The sequence below is a fragment of the Glycine max genome, chromosome 20, assembly GCF_000004515.6.
Source record: "Glycine max cultivar Williams 82 chromosome 20, Glycine_max_v4.0, whole genome shotgun sequence".
Lineage (NCBI taxonomy): Eukaryota > Viridiplantae > Streptophyta > Magnoliopsida > Fabales > Fabaceae > Glycine > Glycine max.
In genome coordinates, this window is record NC_038256.2 from 5,149,187 (window position 1) to 5,167,919 (window position 18,733).

Sequence of the window (18,733 nt, forward strand, 5' to 3'; positions counted from 1 at the left end):
AGGATAGTCACTGCAGGCACAGAGTTATATGACATTATGCAGGACTGCCTGACGATCGCGAGAGGGGGACCCAGTGCTGATGGGACGGTCAGGGCTCGTCAGAGACGCCGCACGGACCATTGATCATTGTATTTATTTTGTTGTGTTGTAGTTGACATGAATATTTGTAATTATTACAGTTTTTGTTTAATATAGTTGACGTGTTTTGCACAGTTTATTATTTTATAATATAGTTTGTTATTCCGATTGTTTGTGGTTCTTAAGCGAAGTTTACGGTTGTTTTAAATTTATTTTTAAAAAAAGGGAACCTAGAATCATGAGTTTTGTTTGTAAGAATTACATAAAAAATAAAAGTTTTTAAAATGATTAATAATTCATAAGTGAACCATTTTTCCATGTTCAAGTACCCATGTTTGTAAGAATTACATAAATGAACCCTTTTTCCATGTTTGTAAGAATTACATAAAAAACAAAGCCTCAAAATCGAAAAAAATAGGAAATGAACCCTTTTTCCATGTTCAAGTACCCATGTTTGGGATTTTTTTGCGTGGGTGTGCCTGTGCCCTGAGACAATGGAGGGCGGCCATTTCTCATGTTTGGACGTCAAAGAATCCAAAAAAAATAGTCCCGTTCCCCAGTTCCGTCAACTAACACGTCAAAACAAAGCCTCAAAATCGAAAAAAATAGGAAATGAACCCTTTTTCCATGTTCAAGTACCCATGTTTGGGATTTTTTTGCGTGGGTGTGCCTGTGCCCTGAGACAATGGAGGGCGGCCATTTCTCATGTTTGGACGTCAAAGAATCCAAAAAAAATAGTCCCGTTCCCCAGTTCCGTCAACTAACACGTCAAAACAAAGCCTCAAAATCCAAAAAAATAGGAAATGAACCCTTTTTCCATGTTCAAGTAAATAATTACTGTAATAACCGAATTCATGATTGGCCTAAAGCAAGCAGAGCTAGCATGCACAGTTCCATTATAGGCTACATAACAGCATATTAGACCTAATCATCTTGCTTGTTTACAATGTGATAAACGGATTAATTAAAGGATCCTAAAAAAGATCAAATCTTCCAAATGCACAGAAGCTCCACGATCACAATCTTCAAAACCTATTCATTAAAGAAGCAAGAGAGTTCATTAAAGTTCAAACTTGGAATATTCTTATTCCCCTTGTATTCTTGTAACTCTCGCAAGCATACTCATCGTCACCATTAAAACGCATTCACGCATAGAAGGCGGCGCGCACATTCTCCAAGCAATTAATAGCCACCTTAAGTTACATATGATTCACTCTCATCATCGTATATTCCTATTTCGTATTCATATAAATTGCCAACTTCCTTTCATATTCCCCACGTTCTACTACTGTTTCAGCAAGGAAGGGACTTATAATCCTTCTTCAATACTTCAACGTCTTTATATATCTTCGTGTCTGGAGCATGATCATGGAGTCTCAGCCACTTATGGGTTGGAGCTCTTTCTACGAAATAGATGAAGAACCATTTCCATTTACGTGCCAATTTTCTTACAGGTAAACTATGAAACTTCTGTTCTATATCTTGATGCCATGATGAAATAGGAAATGATACACTCAAAGCGAATTTGGTTACCTGTATCGGTGAATGGCTTCCAGTAGTGAATTTCATCCAAAAATTGTTTAACTTTGTTTACAAAAAAATAGACACGCGTAAATGTGTAGTCAAGTCAGCCAATGTGTTGTCGCTAATGTGTAGTCAAGTCAACCAATGTGTTGTTGAGCGACTGCTAGTTTCAAAATGTGTACTGAAGTCAACCAATGTGTTGTCATGCTCAAACTGTAACACGCATGCATGTCATTATGTGTTGTCAATTATGACAATGATGTATGCTGTACGCGTAAATGATTTTTGTTGGACCAACAATTTCCTTGCTTAACCAAACGAGTAGTTGATAATATTAATTGGTTAGTGACGGGTTACAACGAATTATATCGCATAATGAATACAAATAAATAAACAATGAATGTTTAGTCTTCATTTAGGTCTACATAGTGTGTTTTGAATGACATCAAGCTTGTGTATTCCTGCATTCTACTAATATATGGAATTGCCCATTGCTTTGCCTGAGAATAACAATTGGTTGACCACAACAGCGCTGGGGGCGGCAACGGACAATGGTCTTTCAAATAAACCTGTTGTACATGAACAAACATTATATCATGCGCTGACCGTGCCAAACGAACAAGCGAAGTCATTGCATAATTGTTACACTAACTATATTCAATGTACCTGAACAAAATGATTTCCAAACACGTGACCGACACATATGATGCGGTGGCCAGAAGAGTCAGGTGGTGGTTGACTTCTAAGAGGGAAAAATGTCATGCTTTGTTGTTGGGACAACGATACAAGGATTACGTTATACCGTGAAGCAATCACATATCCCATGTCTGTTATATCCATCCACTTGTCCACACTAACCTGAATGAACCAAACATACACATGTAAGTAATTTAAACATTGTTATTAAAAAAAATTAACCTAAAAACATACCTTTGAAAATCCATCAACAAGTAGGGACAACTTTAATTGTTCAAATCTCTCTGTGCCACCGAAGAGGTTCATGTACTCATGCGACCACCTGCCAAGTTCTTTAAGCAATTCATTACGCACTAACGGCCACGAATCTTCCCCCATACCTAATAAAGCGCCAATGGACCGATATCCACAGTTACCGTCCGCTTTCACATCCACAACGTCACGAATGAAACCTTGAAAGAATGACGCAAATTGATCCAACATCGGGATGATCCTTGTTGGCTGACGCGGTTGAGAACATGATGCACTTCGTTTCACTGGAGAGTTGCTGCTTTGAACAGAATGAAAAGCATCAACATACTCCCAGTAAGACGGATCACGCTTTGTGGATGTTTGACTTCTTTTCATCGGTTTCTTCGGTGCACCTTTAGTGTTCACCTTTGATGGAGGAGGGCACATAGAGTTATGATCAGGGTATGCGATTTCTCGAAGTTTACTCTTCAGATTTACTTTGCCAGCCACATCAAGTTCATCAAACCTTTTAGATATGACCTCTATTTCTTCCTTGATGGTGACTTCCGTCTCACATAACCCTTGGTCTGAAAAGCAAAGTCTCCTCCAAAAAAGATGGACTGACTCCAATGGGATGCTGCTAGCAGTATACCTAGAAAGCTCACATGCACAAGGAAGCCCGTGCGTGCTTCTCATCACACAACCACAAGAAGAGAGATTGTTGCCGAGATAACGTAGACGGTCAATCTCAGAAGCAATCTGATTTAAAGCATCCCTCGAAACCATCCCAAGAAGCCTCTTGTATAAGGTTTTTTTATATACATGGCCAACCACATGCGTACTGGTTTCAAAGGATGCTTTAATTTCGACGTGTTGCAGCGTGATCATGTTGTTCATGGCATCCCAAACACTACATAGGTCTCCAACGCTATTTTGTAGTACTCTTTTGAGAGCCCAATGAGCTGATTCAACCCTACATTTAAAATACACAACAAACATGAAAATATACAACAATTAAATACCATTTAATATTAATCGTTACTAACAAATAAAATCAGTTGTTAATACCTGTTTGTTGTTGTGTTGCCTAGGTGCATGACCTTATTCGTCCATGCTGTAATAAATTTTTCCTTGTGGGGGATAATCCATGTGTCGTTAACATAGTCAACGAACATCGGCCAAGGCGAACAAGCAACTTGAAACTTCTGATATGACTCATGGAACTCGTATTCGGACGGACAATCAACCAAAGTACCCCAGTTATCCATTACATAGTCCCACGCATTTTTTTCCCCGATTAAAGATTTGCACTTCGCCTTCACATTCTTATCGATATGAAACCTGCACAACAAATTAGTAGACTCGGGAAACACAGTTTTCACTGCATTCATCAGTGCTAGGTCTCTGTCAGTGACAATAACAAGAGGGAGGCGATCGTGTCTTAAAAATAGGCCTCGAAATCGTTCCAAAGCCCATACAATATTATTAACACGCTCAGCCTCCAGATATGCAAACCCAGCAGAGAATGTCATCGCCGTTGGTGTCACTCCAACAAAGTCAAGTAGTGGGAGTCTGTACCTGTTTGTTTTGTAGGTACTGTCTATAAAAAACACTAGATGACATGCATTGCATAACTTTACTGCATCTGGGTGACACCAAAACAGATCACGCACCACAACTTCATCCTTCAATCTATGCCAATGAATGTATTGATCACGTTCGAGAAGCTTCATCAGATGCTGCATTTCGGTATCAGCTCCTCTTATTGAAGAACGATATGCACTTCTTGCATTGTAAATTTGCTTTATCGTGGTGTAACTGTCGGCATTGTGTTCCTTCAACGTTAGCAAGATGTTTTTCGGTTTCACCATCGACTTTGTCATATCAGCAATAATTTTCTTTTCTTCCTTAGTCAATCGCCCGGCGTATGGATGTCCAACTAAGGACTCAAATTATCTCGAGTAGCGAATACCTACAACGCAACCCTAACACATTAATTTTCGTACAAACCATCAATTCAACCAATGACTCAAATTATCTATGATTACCTGAGATGTATTAAAAGCATTTGAACAATCGACATGTCGTTCATTCACTCCACATTCTTCTTGATTATCATAATCATAATCCATATGAACTTCTTGTGACATCGCAAAGTCATACCTCCATTGATCTTCGTCCATCTTAAGGACATATGCATCATACACAAGTACATTCAAATTATCATATAACCACATCCAAAAATTTACTACACCTTAAATAACAAACATATTAATAGGACATATGCATCATACACGACTATATTAAAATTATCACTATATTCTAAATTTATAACTACATTATTTACTTAAACTAAACTTATCACTATAATAAACAACTAATAAAACATTTTTGTACCATTATACATTTAAGTTACCTAAATCATTTAATATTATACCATTATACCTAATTAAATCAATAATCCACAACATATATAAACCAGAAATAAAAAAAAATTATAAAACAGAAATATATATATATATATATATATATATATATATATATATATACCATTATAAAACAAAAAAAATTATAATCCACAATATATATCATTATACCTAATTAAACCAATAATTCATTATTAACTAACAGAAATATATATAAAACAGAAATTAAAAAAATTATAAAACAGAAATTAAAATAAATTAGTAATAATTTAACATTCCGGAAGAAGGTCTTCCGGAAGTTACGAAGGCCAATTCCGGAAGACCTTCTTCCGGAATTGGGCTTCTTAACTTCCGGAAGACCTTCATCCGGAAGTGGTCATTCCGGACCTTCCTCCTTCTGTGCCTAAAATTTCTTCCGGATACATTTTTTATTGTTTTTCTTCTCTAAAAGCTAACCGGAAAACGAAATAAACGCGTACCTCCGACAAAATAGGAACAACAGCCACTAATAAAACTTCAAATACGGAACACGGGACCACCAAATCTTCAAATACTTCACTTCACGGGACCACCAACAGACTGCTGAAGGGACCACCACCGAAACAACAGCAAACGGAAGAAGAAACAAAGCAAACGGAAGAAGAAACAAAGCAAACGGAAGAAGAAAGAAAGAAAGCGCAGTAAAACACAGCCTGAAGAAGAAAGAAAGAAAGCGCAGTAAAACACAGCCTGAAGACGTTAATTTAAAGAAATTTACACAAGGGAAAAATCGTCATTACATACGCATTAAAAAAAAAAACTAACTTCCGGAAGAAGCTTCTTCCGGAAGACAATGGAATTCTTCCGGAAGAAGCTTCTTCCGGAAACATTCCGGATGACGTTCTTCCGGAAATTGTCTGTGAGTATTTCCGGAAGACACAAATTATTCTTCCGGAAGAAGATTCTTCCGGAAACTTTCCGGAAAAATTATTTCCGGAAACTTTCCGGAAGAACCTTCTTCCGGAAGAATAATTGCTGAAGGGCAGTTTCGCCACTTCACTGTTTGCTGGGTGCCCCAGCAATAATGCTGGGTGCACGTAGCAACTCCCGGCTCAGTCACATCTTCACTTGGGCACAATTTTATTGGGGCTTTTTATAGAGATGGATGAGAGGGAGATTCTATCGGTTCAGAGTTAGAAGACAAGGCCTATGGTGACCCGAATCAACATTTGTGGCGGCAAAGCAGAGGTAAGGTGTCAGGGAGAGAGAGTTTGGGGGTTGGGTTTGAGGGTTCAACCAGAGGTTGGGCTTGAACAAAAAATTCAATGTGTTTTTGGTTATAAAATTTCACGATGTGAAAAGATGTCTAAAAATAAAGCATTTAATTTTAACTAGGAGAATCATTTTAGTAGCTAATGCATAGGTAATTAGCTTTAAAATAACTACTAAATTTATTGGTAGCTAAAATTTGTAGCAAATCTGAACAATTCTTGTAGTGTTATTTACTTAGATACACATTAATTAATATAAAATAATGTCTTCCGTACTTTGTAATGAAATGAAAAATTAAAATATTCATATCTTTCATAATAATAGGTTAAATTGTTTCTAAATACAACAAAATACAATTCAACATCTCTTCTCGTATTTTGTATTTTGTGTATTTATTAAATAAGAAGTTAAAAATACAATAGGTTTTATTATAAAGTAAAATATTTGTCATATTCAAAATATATAAATAAATTAATATTTTTTATTTTAAGTATTAATTTAAAAAACTAGACCTTACTAATGGATATAAGAAATCAATTATAGAAAACATTTGCAAATCACGTTAAAGAAATATTACAAAATACATTAGGATGCACTAATAATACATTTTCAATGAAAAAATTATGTGAAAAATTATAGGAAAAAAATTGTCATATGTGAATCATTGATGTCTTTTGACCAATATTTGTATGATAGTCAAGGTATTGAACCCACAATCTATCTCCATTAAAGCAAAGGTTGATTATACTATGGTTTGGGTTTGCTTCTTAATTATAAATATGGTCTATTATGATGAAAGTTTTTGTTTGTCTTTGGCTTAGTCATCGGTAAGACAAGTGGACATCAAAACTCTAAAAACATCACAAGGGAGATTTGTGATAGTCTTTATGCAAATTGTTCTTAACAAGTCTATCATTGGAAAAGTCCAGGTCATGTAGATTAGTATAAGGTGGTTTATTAAGAATTCAAGATTTTCTCCAAGTGTGGATGTGATAGTAACATTTCTCAAGATGATCCAACTTCTCCTTTTTCCTCCTCTAAAGCCAAGCATAGTGATGAAATCACTCACAGTTGGTTCAGCAACCAAAATGTCACTAACACTAATGGTAGAGTTATTGCACCAATCAGCTAGCAATAAAGAATCAACCATTAATGCCATCATTTAAGGAAAAAAAAATCATGGTGATTGGATAAAATGTAATATCATTTTTTAAAGTGTGGATGTTATGGTCACATTTCTTAAGATTGTCCAACTTCACCTTCTCCTCCTTTGAAGCCAAGCGCTGGCAATGAAATCACTAGCAGTTGATGGAACGGCCAAAATGTCACTAGCACTAATGGTGAAGTTATTGCCCCCACTACCTAGTGATATAGAATCATTCATTAATGTCATCATTCAATGAAAAGAATCATGGTGATTGGGTGGTGTTGGAATATCAAGTTTTTAAAGTGTGGGTGTTATGGTCACAACATCACCTTCTCCTCCTCTAAAGTCATGTATGGTGCTGAAATCATTAGCATTGGTACAACAATCAAAATGTCACTAGCACTAATGGCAAAGTTATTGCACCCATTACCTAGTAATAAAGAATCAATCATTAATGTAATCATTCGAGGAATATTTTAATGGTGATTGGATGGTTGTAGCAAGGGAAAAAGCAACCTTATCATGGAGTTAATGTAAAAAAATGAATTCCTGACAAAAATAATGATGCATGAAAAAAAATTCAAATCACTGATCTTTAATGCAACAAAATTAGTGCTACATAGTACCACAAATAGATAATGTAAATTTGGATCATAGCACATCTCAAAACCCCAAGCATACCAATTAAGAAGAAAAGCCATAAAAGTAATGAAAAGGCCAAAATCACACCATGCCAATAAGTAAATTGGTAGAAAATGATAGGACCATTGAATATGATTATAACTTCTTCAGAGATACCAAAATCCATTAATAATAACGCTAAAGGAAATACTAGTTGAGAGAATCCAATGTTGATAAAAGAAAATAGTGCGGCTATGGATATGTCCATCCAAACCATACAAAATGAACTTGTACCTAATTATAATCATCCAATGAGTATAGATGGACACTTGACTGAGAAATGCAAGGCTTGAGACCCAATACTTATATGAAATTTATAAATAAAAATCTATAATAGATACAAATATTATATATATATATATATATATATATATATAGAGAGAGAGAGAGAGAGAGAGAGAGAGAGAGAGAGAAAGGCTTGCTACTTTACCGCTATTAAAATTTAAGGTGTAAATTAGCAAGGTACACCTTTTCAGTTGGACAAAAAACCATTCAATTTTATTTGATGCAAATAATTTAAGGGTAATAATGTTATTTTCTATTCCTTAATGCTCTTTTCTTCTCTCTCCTTTATGGTAACTTGGAACTTCATTGAAACGTGATTGTCTCGCTCTATGCAGTTAAATAGAGAAAAAAACCATTATTTGTGTATCTCTCTCTCTTTTTCTCCGGCAACCTTATTCTCAACTACTATTAGGGTTTTATTTCACGTTAGATTCAACTTATAGGTCAAGTGTAATCAAATCATGATATAGTAACTGAATTATCGTCCAAGTTGTCTTCCAAAGGGATAAAGAAGGGATTTCATGTAATTATTTAACTAAGAACTAGGTTTTTGTATTATTATTTTGTGATTTTCACGAAATAAAAAAACATAAAATAAATTGCAATAAAAATTAAATAACAATAAAATAATTAAGTAAAGATAGAAATACTAGACTTGGATGGGAATGTCAATTTTGATTGTCTAAGTTTGGACTTGAAATTCGCTCGATCCAATGTAACTTCACAATTCTCTACTCACTTATCTTGCTCATCCTTAATTCGCTAATGCATTCTATCTTAGTTCCTGCATGGTTGCAGATTCTAAACTTCTTGCCTGATACCAAATCCCTTGGACATACTAGCACAAAAAATCAACATTAATGGTTGAGAATTAGTGAGACTTAACCAAAAAGGAAAACGCGAGGGAGTCATCACCAACCTTTATTCGAGGGAAAACGTTAGAAAAACCAAAAAGGGGTCTGCGAATTTTGAAAAGAAGGGTTTGGGAGTTGTTTACGCACAGGAAAGGTATTAGCACCCCATGCGCCCATCACAAGGGACGATGGCCTTTAATCGAGTGTGCTTAACATGACTTTAAAATTATGTATTTTCCCCTTTTATGTTTCTTTATTTTTTGAGGTCGACAAGGGTGTTGCCCTTGCTCCTACGTATCCTCAAGTGCGATGAGGAATTCAGACCTATGTAGTTCTTTAAAGTGAGAAAGTTGTGTGTCAAGTTGATTTTAGGCTTTTGAAAGATTCATTTTTAACTAACAAGAAAAAAATACCATTAAGGCGTTGGACCTTGAGCGATCTCAAGTGACTTTAATGAAAAGAAATTCAGTTATATTTTGATTTCATCTTGGTTTTATACATTAACTTTCAATCTTTTTAAAAAGATGATTTACAACACTAATCATCGGTTGAAGTTTACTTTACAAGAAGAAAAGAGATTATTTATGATAAGAGAAGGAGATGAAGATGCACAAAACAACAAAGAGGACCCCTAAGGGTGCATAGATCGTATCAAATCCTTAAAACAAAAAACTAACCTGATGACAAACGAAAAACACCAAACGAAGAACGATGTAGAAGTCGATTACGGTCGCAATTCGATAATGCCTCGGCCTCATTTTCTTTTCTTTCTTCTTCTTCGCACTTCTTTCTCTCAAAATCTCTCAATGCTGAACCTTGGAACCCCTTCCTCAGCCTCCCTCACGCCTGTTTATTGCAAAAAATGGCCTTTGGAACCATGGCAGCTCGCCCAGGCGAGCTGATGCTTCATCCTAAAGTAAGTTGGCACGCCCAGGCGAGATGGTTCCTTCACCCTAAGCAATTTGGGGGCCCAGGCGAGCCAGAGGCTAGTCTGGGCGAGCTGGGGTCCATAAAACTCCCTGAAATGACCCTTTTGCCCCTCACTTTTGGTATCTTTCGCATTCTTGATCAAAACAATGAAGGATCATCTGTTTTGCACTGTAACTGGCATTCAACACCGTAAGTCGACTAGCAAGGATCAAAAGATCAAAAAAAGATAGTCCCCGAACGAAATTAGGGTATGACAGTTTCCCATCTTTACTTATCTTTTATTGGAGATAAAAGGAAAGTAAAGATAAGGACACTAATTTCGTCCGAGCGATCTTGCTATTCGACCGGGCAACTGGCAAAAACCAAGGAAGTGAAACTGAGAAAACATGAGGGCATTGAAGTTTTGTAGAATGGAAGACATATGAAGTTCTTCATTTTTTTTCAAAGCATAGAAGCAGAGGACGTCGAGTCCTATGAAGCACAAAGACCAGGACATTGAGTCCTATAAAAGACCAAAGACTTTGAAGTCTTATAAAGTGTAAAAGACGAAATACATGTAAGTCTTTGAAATGTAAATGAAGACATTGTAGTATTTTGAAAGCGTAAATGACTGAAGACATTGAAGTCTTGGAAATGTAAATAAAAACATTGCAGTCTTTTGAAAACGTAAATGACTGAAGACATTGAAGTCTTGGAAATGTAAATGAAGACATTGTATTCTTTTGAAAGCGTAAATAACTGAAGACATTGAAGTCTTCGAAATTTAAATGAAGACATTGTAGTCTTTTGAAATGTAAATGACAGAGGACTTTGAGTCCTATGAAAGCATAAAGACAGAGGACTTTGAGTCCTATGAAAGATAGAGGCAAGGACTTTGAGTCCTGTGAAAGATAAAAACGAGGACTTTAAGTCTTGTGAAAGATAAAAGCGAGGACTTTAAGTCCCATGAAAGATAAAAGCGAGGACTTTGAGTCCTATGAAACAAGCCAATAGGTACTAGTACCAAAGGGCTCAACCTTATCAGAAAGCAAGAGGTTGACTCTTTGAAAGGTCCTCTCATCCTAAACTCAAAAGATAGGGCATTAGATTTAGGAAATTGGTATATAAAGGGAAACCTATGCACTTATAGCCTAATATGAACATGATTTTTGGGATGCAGATGCATGCAACCTTCACCTTGAAATGCTAGTGATGCAAAAGGTTTTGAATCATGAAAATTGTGTAATACTCATGACATTCTTTCCTATTTTGATTGTGATTTGATTTTTTTGCTTTTTTCTTCTTGTGGAAAACACAGATTGACTGTCTCTTTCTGAAAGACGTGATAACTCATGAAACCTCATCCTATCTTTTTGCAAATCTCCTCGGGGACTCCCTCATAGTGCATGTTTTGTTTGATTTAGTCACTTGACAATTTTGGAGTGACGACAATGGAGCCGTTTGACATTTAATCAATCAATTGGAACATTGATCCTAGGGTTTTCCCTTTTCTTTTTAAAAACTTTGATTATTCTGCACAGCAAGAAAATATATCACTTTGGGATCGATCGTGCGCCCCATTGAAGGATGGCAATGGATTGTCACACATTGGTATGTGACCAAATGAAACTTTCTTGACTTAAGATTATAGAGTGATGACAAGGGTCTGTCGATCCCACTGAAGCTTGATGGCTTGGGCTGATCTCGAAAGAAATTATACAACAAAGGCCACTCTTGGATTCAAAAGGAATCCTAAGGAGTCTGCATGAGCGACTAACATCAAATATACCCTATTATCACAATTGTCTTTGGGCATTTTCCACGAGCTCCTGGTTGAATGAGTTTTCTTCTCAAATGTGCAAGTGGGAAACCTCGAGGATTCTTTTATATATATATATATTCAACAATCACAAGCATGTGCAGGTTTCATTCCAGAATCCCAACTTAAAAGCAAAATTAGTCATTCCTTGATCCACATGGGCTTTATTGGGCTTGTAACGTGGTCAGGGGTAAGAGGGCTATCAAAGAAATGATTAGAGAGGCTCAAAGAGTGTTTAAGGGTTACATTGAGTAAGAACCTCGAGTGCGTTGTTTGTACCTTTTGGGTTGGGCTCTACTCCTTTTTGTCTTATACATTAATCCTTATTGCACTTTTTATGCCTTCCTTGTAAAATCTGGAGATCTTTTGTCTCTCTCTCTCTCTCTCTCTCTCTCTCTTTTTCTTTACTCGCCTTTGGCGGATTTTCTTTTCTTTTTCTTTTCTTTTTCTTTTCATTATTGCCCAACTTCATGCATGCATTATTTGCATTGCTCTTCCTGGTGGTTTAGCGGTGGTTCCTACTCAGGGTTTCTATTTTGTTCCTGTTGTTTTTGTTGTGTTGTTTTTAGAAAACAAATATGCCTTGGCTTGGAGAGGGAAGCAAAGGATGAATTAGTGTTTGGGATATTGAAACATGACCATGTGTTATTTCAAATCTTGACTTGGATCCTTTTAAAGTTTGGATTTTGGGACCAAACCTCTGGTAAACATGCTCCTGATTTTTTTTTCATTTTTTTTCTTTTTTATTAACCCTAAATTTTGCCTAGGCCGCCCTTTCGGGTTTTCAACCTACCGGGTGAGAACTTTTGATCTGCCCCTACGTTTGCTTGAGGTTCATGCATGGTGCCTCTCATTGTCCTAGTGTAGGGCTCTTAGGTATCTATTCATGTCTTTGGTCATGACCTTGTAGCAAGAAAAAATAAAAGAAACTGTGCAGGTTCTCAAAAATGAATTTTCGAGGATGAGAAATATTTAAAGGATTTTCAATTGACAGATTAAGTGAAATGACTCTTTCTCTTGACAACTCACTTTTCTCTTAAAGAGACAACTTTTAAGAATGATAAAATTAGGTCACGTGAATGTTTGTAATTCTTATTTTTGATTTAAAACATAGTCGATCAAATGTTTTTTTTTTACTTCTTACTTTACTCGTTGTTTATGGCACCTTCACCGAACATGGAGAACGAGCAATTTTCGATTGAACAAACTTGGAGATCAACTCAAGAGTGCAGGGCACTCGAGCAAACAAACCAACAAATTATATTCACATTCCAGTGAAAGTTAAATAAGCAAAGTTGTAATTGTGGAAGAATGAGAGACAAGGACATCAAATTTATCCATATTATTAGCATTGTAACTGTTGTTTATAGTAATGGCATAAACTTAAAAATTCTAATGAGTCATTGGAGACATCTAACAACAACCTTCAAATTGCCCTATGCATAATGTGGCTTGCCAACATCAGAATTCACAAGTGATTATCCTCCTCAAATTTTAGCCAGCCCGCATCAATTAGACTTTTCACCTTATGTTTCAGGGACATACAATGCTCAATGGAATGTCTCGGGACTCCTCCATGATAAGCACATTTGCATTCGAGTAGTATCCTCAAAAAAATGGAGGTTGAGGAGCCTTGGCTGGGATTATGGCTACCATTGCACTATTGAGCAGATATGGGAGTAAGTTAGCATATGACACCAAAATTTGGGTGAATTCTACAGACTTCTTTGTTGAAAAATTCCTTTCCTGGTTGGTGTTTTGGTATTGAATGTGCAACAGGCGGGTTTTGTGGCTGATTTAGGGGTGGCCTTTGTGGATGATTGGGTCTTCTTGGCTAATAGGATGGTGGGTAATGAGAAGGGTTGATATTGGCTGAGTATTGACATTGTTGAGCTAGTGGGAAATTTGGCCATGTGGGAATGGCAGTCATAGCATGGGTTCCTCCCTCCTTCTTATTCTCTCCATTTGCCCTAGGCTTCCCATTCATCAAAGCAGTATAATCAAATTTGCCTCTTTTCAGACCCACTTTGATCCTTTCGTCGACAAAAACAAAATCGGCAAAGCTTAAGGGCGTGTAACCCACCATCTTCTCATAGTAGAACACTGGTAACGTATCTACTATCATTGTTATCATCTCCCTTTCCATCATTGGGGGCGCTACTTGAGCTGCCAAATCCCTCCACCTTTGGGCATATTCTTTAAAAGATTCATGCTCTTTTTTACACATGTTCTGTAGTTGCATTCTATCCAAAGCCATATCTGAATTATACTGATACTTCCTAATGAAGGAAACCATTAGGTCCTTCCTGATGCAATCCTTCCCCACAAGGGCATTGGATATAACACTCCAAGAAGATTGGGCCAGAGATGCAAGAGAAGGCCCTAGGGTTCTCATGAGCCTTATGGTAGATTTCGGGCCCATGGGCTAAGTATGAGCCCACTTATCTTTGTACATATTAGATTAAGGTTTCATTAATTTTGGTCCTTGTATTTAGGACTCCATAATGTAGGTAGGGTACCCTAGAAATATAGGATTTTTCAGCCCTTGTATTTTAAGGCACCTAGACTAGTTTTTGTATTAAGGGTAGTTTTGTAATTTCACATGCACTAAGTGAATATTTGAAGTGTGTGGCTGGAAATAAATTTAATTGAATTGGTAGAAGCCCAATCCAATTAAATTTTAGAGGGGGAGGTGAGCATTTGCTTACTACACCCCATTGCCACATCATATAGTCACACTTTGTGCATGTCCTTCATGCTTTACATGCCTCATGACACCTAAGCACACTTAGTGGAGAATCTTGGAATTGATCTTGGATTAGTGGGCTGAACCATAACTAAAATTCACTAATCATAATTAGTGAAATTTTGGCTACAAAATTTGGCTCCACAAATTCAAGTGAAATTTGAATTGAAATTCAAATTTCCCTCCAATTTTGTGTGACACTAAGGCTATAAATAGAGGTCATGTGTGTGCATTTTTTTCAACTTTGATCATTTGAAAATTAAACTTCAGATTTCAAAGCTCTTTTAGAGCACAAAATTTCGTACTCTTCTCTTCCTCTCCCTTGATTCATCTCCTTTTTCCTTCAAGCTCTTATCCATAACCTCCTATGGTGGTAAGCTTCTTCTAGACTCATCTTCTCCTTGAAGTGGCGTCTCCTCTCTCTCTTCCTTCTCCATTCTGCTGCCATTCATCTTCCAAGAAGCAAAGGAATCCATTGATGAAGAAGATCGTAGGCCTACAAGCTCCAATGGAGCATACATCATGTGGTATCAGAGCATCTTCATCTAGGTGATGTTCTTTTGCTTCCTCTATCTTTTTGTTCAGTGAATTCTCTTTAATTCCTTGTTCTTCATCTTATTATCCATGTATATCCTCCATTTTCTTGTGGTTTGGTGCTGTTTAGAGTAGATTAAAAAAAAATAAACCAATTAAATCTTAGATCTACACTTGTTCTTGCATTTCTATGGTTCAAATTTTGTAGATCTACTCTTCAATCATGTTTTTGTGTTGATTTTAGGTTCTATCATTTTTCATTCATAATATTCTTGTGCGGAACCTTAGATCTAAATTTTCTTCCAAAATATTGATTAGAAAAAAAAACACAAAAATCTAAGTGTAAATCACTTAATCCATGTTGTCTTAGAGTTATGTTTAGTCATAGTAATTGTCACATTATGTTCTAAGTTTGTGTTGAATTTTTATTTTTGTTGATTGAATTCTAGATACATTTGTTCATGTATTCTTGTCATTCTTAGCCTATCTTTTGAATTTTGAGTCTAATTCATGCATGTTATTTAGTTCATAACATGTTCTAAATCAATTCCTAGAAGTAGTCTTGTTGTTGAACTTTTTTTTTTTTTTTCTAAGTTTCCTACATTATGCTTATGATGAAGTTGAGTTGTGGTTCTGAGTTGTGGCTTGATTTGTGAATCAAAATAAGTCTTAACCTCTCTTGAATTGTGTTATTCAAGATAATTGAGCATAAGCAAACACAAATTGTAACTATCCAAGTCTTAAGCAACATAAACACTACTCTTGATTTCTAGGTTGAAATCACTGGTGCTGGCAGCTTGAACATACAAACTTGAATAAATTAATGGTAATTGGTCACTACGTTTTTTGAGCTTAAACTTTTACTGAATTTTCTAGACATCCGGAAAAAAATTATAAAAAAATAACCAAGTGATTTGGATTAAAGGAAAAAATAAGAAAAATCACACAAGTTGGCAGAAAAATCAGTGTCCAGAAAAAAAAATGAAAGGGAAGTGTGCTTGTTGTTTTGGCTCAAAATTTGTTCTATAATTGGTGCCTATTTTATACCAATCCTCGTTCTGAAATTTCAATTGAAAGTTAGTGTGAAAAAAAAAGTTCCAAAACTAGAGGTTTCTTGAGTCTTTTTTTTATTTTTAGTTTTACTACTCTACTCTAGAGCCATTCTTGGTTTCTCTTTGAGTCCTAGCTTGCTTTTGTGTGCTTTTCATTGCTTTAATTGTTGAATAATCCTTGAAAATTTGTCTTGTTAAAAATCAATTGGTTTAGCTTTCATTTCATTTTTTTTGTCTTTGGTTATTGCTTGTCTCTTTGTTTCCTTGCTTGTGAGTTGTCATATAGAGAATTGGAAAGGAGGATTGGTGTCATCCCTTGAAGAATTTGAGTAAAGAAGCAAGGGGCCAACCCCCTTAAAGAGATGAATGACTAGGGCATACTTATGCTATGCATGACAAATGTAATTATGAGATCGACATGAGATGCCCGAAGAACCATTATTTCCTAGTTAACCATCCATTAGGTGTCATGTTCACATGATTTTCAATAATTGTTTTTAAGAGAAATGAGTGTATAATCCCAACATGATTTGTTTATAGCTATCATCATGGTATCCAACACATGTAACTAAGAATGTGGTGTAAACTTCATTCTTCATTGTGACTGTCTTTTGTTTTTGTTTTTTTTTTTTTTTTTTGCAGAGGAAAATGCAAGGATCATGCATAAGTGAACATAACATACGAACAATGAAAATAGAATGTATGCAGTTGGCAGAACAAAAGCATGCTAAATGAAGATGTATGATAATGCAATGACTCATGCAAATGCAATGCATGAATGTGATAAATGATAAATGATAAATGCAAGAATGATATGTTCATTATGATGCCATGAAGAGATGCATGATGCAAATCAAGGAACAAGCCAGAGTGAGTTTGCTATGTGCCCCCTAATTCAGGAACCTAATGGAAAGGATCCAAAAGTCCACTTCTAGTGATAATTCCCAAGGGTGGTTTCATGTAACTTTACTGGCTTCTAGAGATATCATCCTCTTAGGTAATACATTGTGGCAATAGGGACTATCATCGACAATGCATCACTAAAAGAGGAAAACTCTAGATGAGGCTTCACTATTATCAAGCGAGTCGGAGACCCAACATGACCATAGATCGACCTCCACCCCTTATGGCTCACATAGACCCGGGTATAGGGCCTAATATCTCAATGTGTGTGCAAGGTGTAGGTGCCATGTGTGCATAGAAAAAAAATATTTCTAACTATGAATGTAATAGATAGACAAACACACACCAAACACAACAACATAGGAAAGGTTATATACAAATTTGGACAAAACAAAAGATAAAAGAAAAAAGGGAACATAAATAAAGAAGAAGTCACAATAAAAACATTGCACACTGATTAAATGGCCTAAATCTCTCTCTAACAAGTCCCTAGTGAAGTCGCCAACTGTCGCAACCTACCCTTCGGCGAGAGGGCGAGGCAAGATAAATAGAGCGTCTTCCCAACAGGAAAACGCGTGGGAGTCACCACCAACCTTTATTCGAGGGAAAACGTTAGAAAAACCAAAAAGGGGTCTGCAAATTTTGAAAAGAATGGTTCAAGAGTTGTTTACGCATAGGGAAGGTATTAGCACCCCATGCGCCCATCACAAGGGACAATAGCCTATAATCGAGTGTGCGTAACGTGAATTCAAATTTATGTATTTTCCCTTTTTATGTTTCTTTATTTTTTGAGATCGATAAGAGTGTTGCCATTGCTCCTACGTATCCTCGGGTGCGATGAGGAATTCAGACCTACGTAGTTCTTTAAAGTGAGAAAGTTGTGTGTCGAGTTGATTTTAGGCTTTTGAAAGATTCATTTTTAACTAACAAGAAAAAGATACCGTTAAGGCGTTGGACCTTGAGCGATATCAAGTGACTTTAATGAAAAGAAATTCAGTTATATGTTGATTTCATCTTGGTTTTATTCATTAACTTTCAATCTCTTTAAAAAGATGATTTACGGTACTAATGATTGGTTAAAGTTTACTTTACTAGAAGAAAAAAGATTACTGATGATAAGAGAAGGAGATGAAGATGCACAAAACAACAAAGAGGACCCCTAAGGATGCATAGATTGTATCAAAATCCTTAAAACAAAAAACTAATCGGATGATGAATGAAGAACACCGAACGAAGAACGATGTAGAAGTCGATTACGGTCGCAATTCGGTAATGCCTCGACCTTGTTTTCTCTTCTTTCTTTTTCTTCTCACTTCTTTCTCTCAAAATCTCCCAATGTTGAACCTTGGAACCCCTTCCTTAGCCTCCCTCAAACCTATTTATTGCAAAAAATGGCCTTTGGAACCATGGCAGCTCGCCCAGGCGAGCTGATGCTTCATCCTGAAGTAAGGTGGTGCGCCCAAGCAAGCTGGTTCGTTCACCCCTAAGAAATTTGGGGGCCCAGGCGAGCCAGGGTCCAGAAAACTCCCTGAAATGACCCTTTTGCCCCTCGCTGTCGGTATCTTTCGCATTCTTGATCAAAACAATGAATGATCAT

The 18,733-nt window shown here is 36.3% G+C and overlaps 1 long non-coding RNA gene across 1 annotated transcript; it reads right to left on the reverse strand.

Annotated features, from left to right (window-relative positions):
• Positions 1–2,071: 2,071 nt before the first annotated feature.
• On the reverse strand, positions 2,072–2,331 carry LOC121174377 (uncharacterized). The gene is made up of 2 exons (XR_005890435.1): positions 2,269–2,331; positions 2,072–2,171 (listed from the first exon to the last, which is right to left on the reverse strand). It is a non-coding gene; the product is annotated as an uncharacterized lncRNA (long non-coding RNA).
• Positions 2,332–18,733: the final 16,402 nt, after the last annotated feature.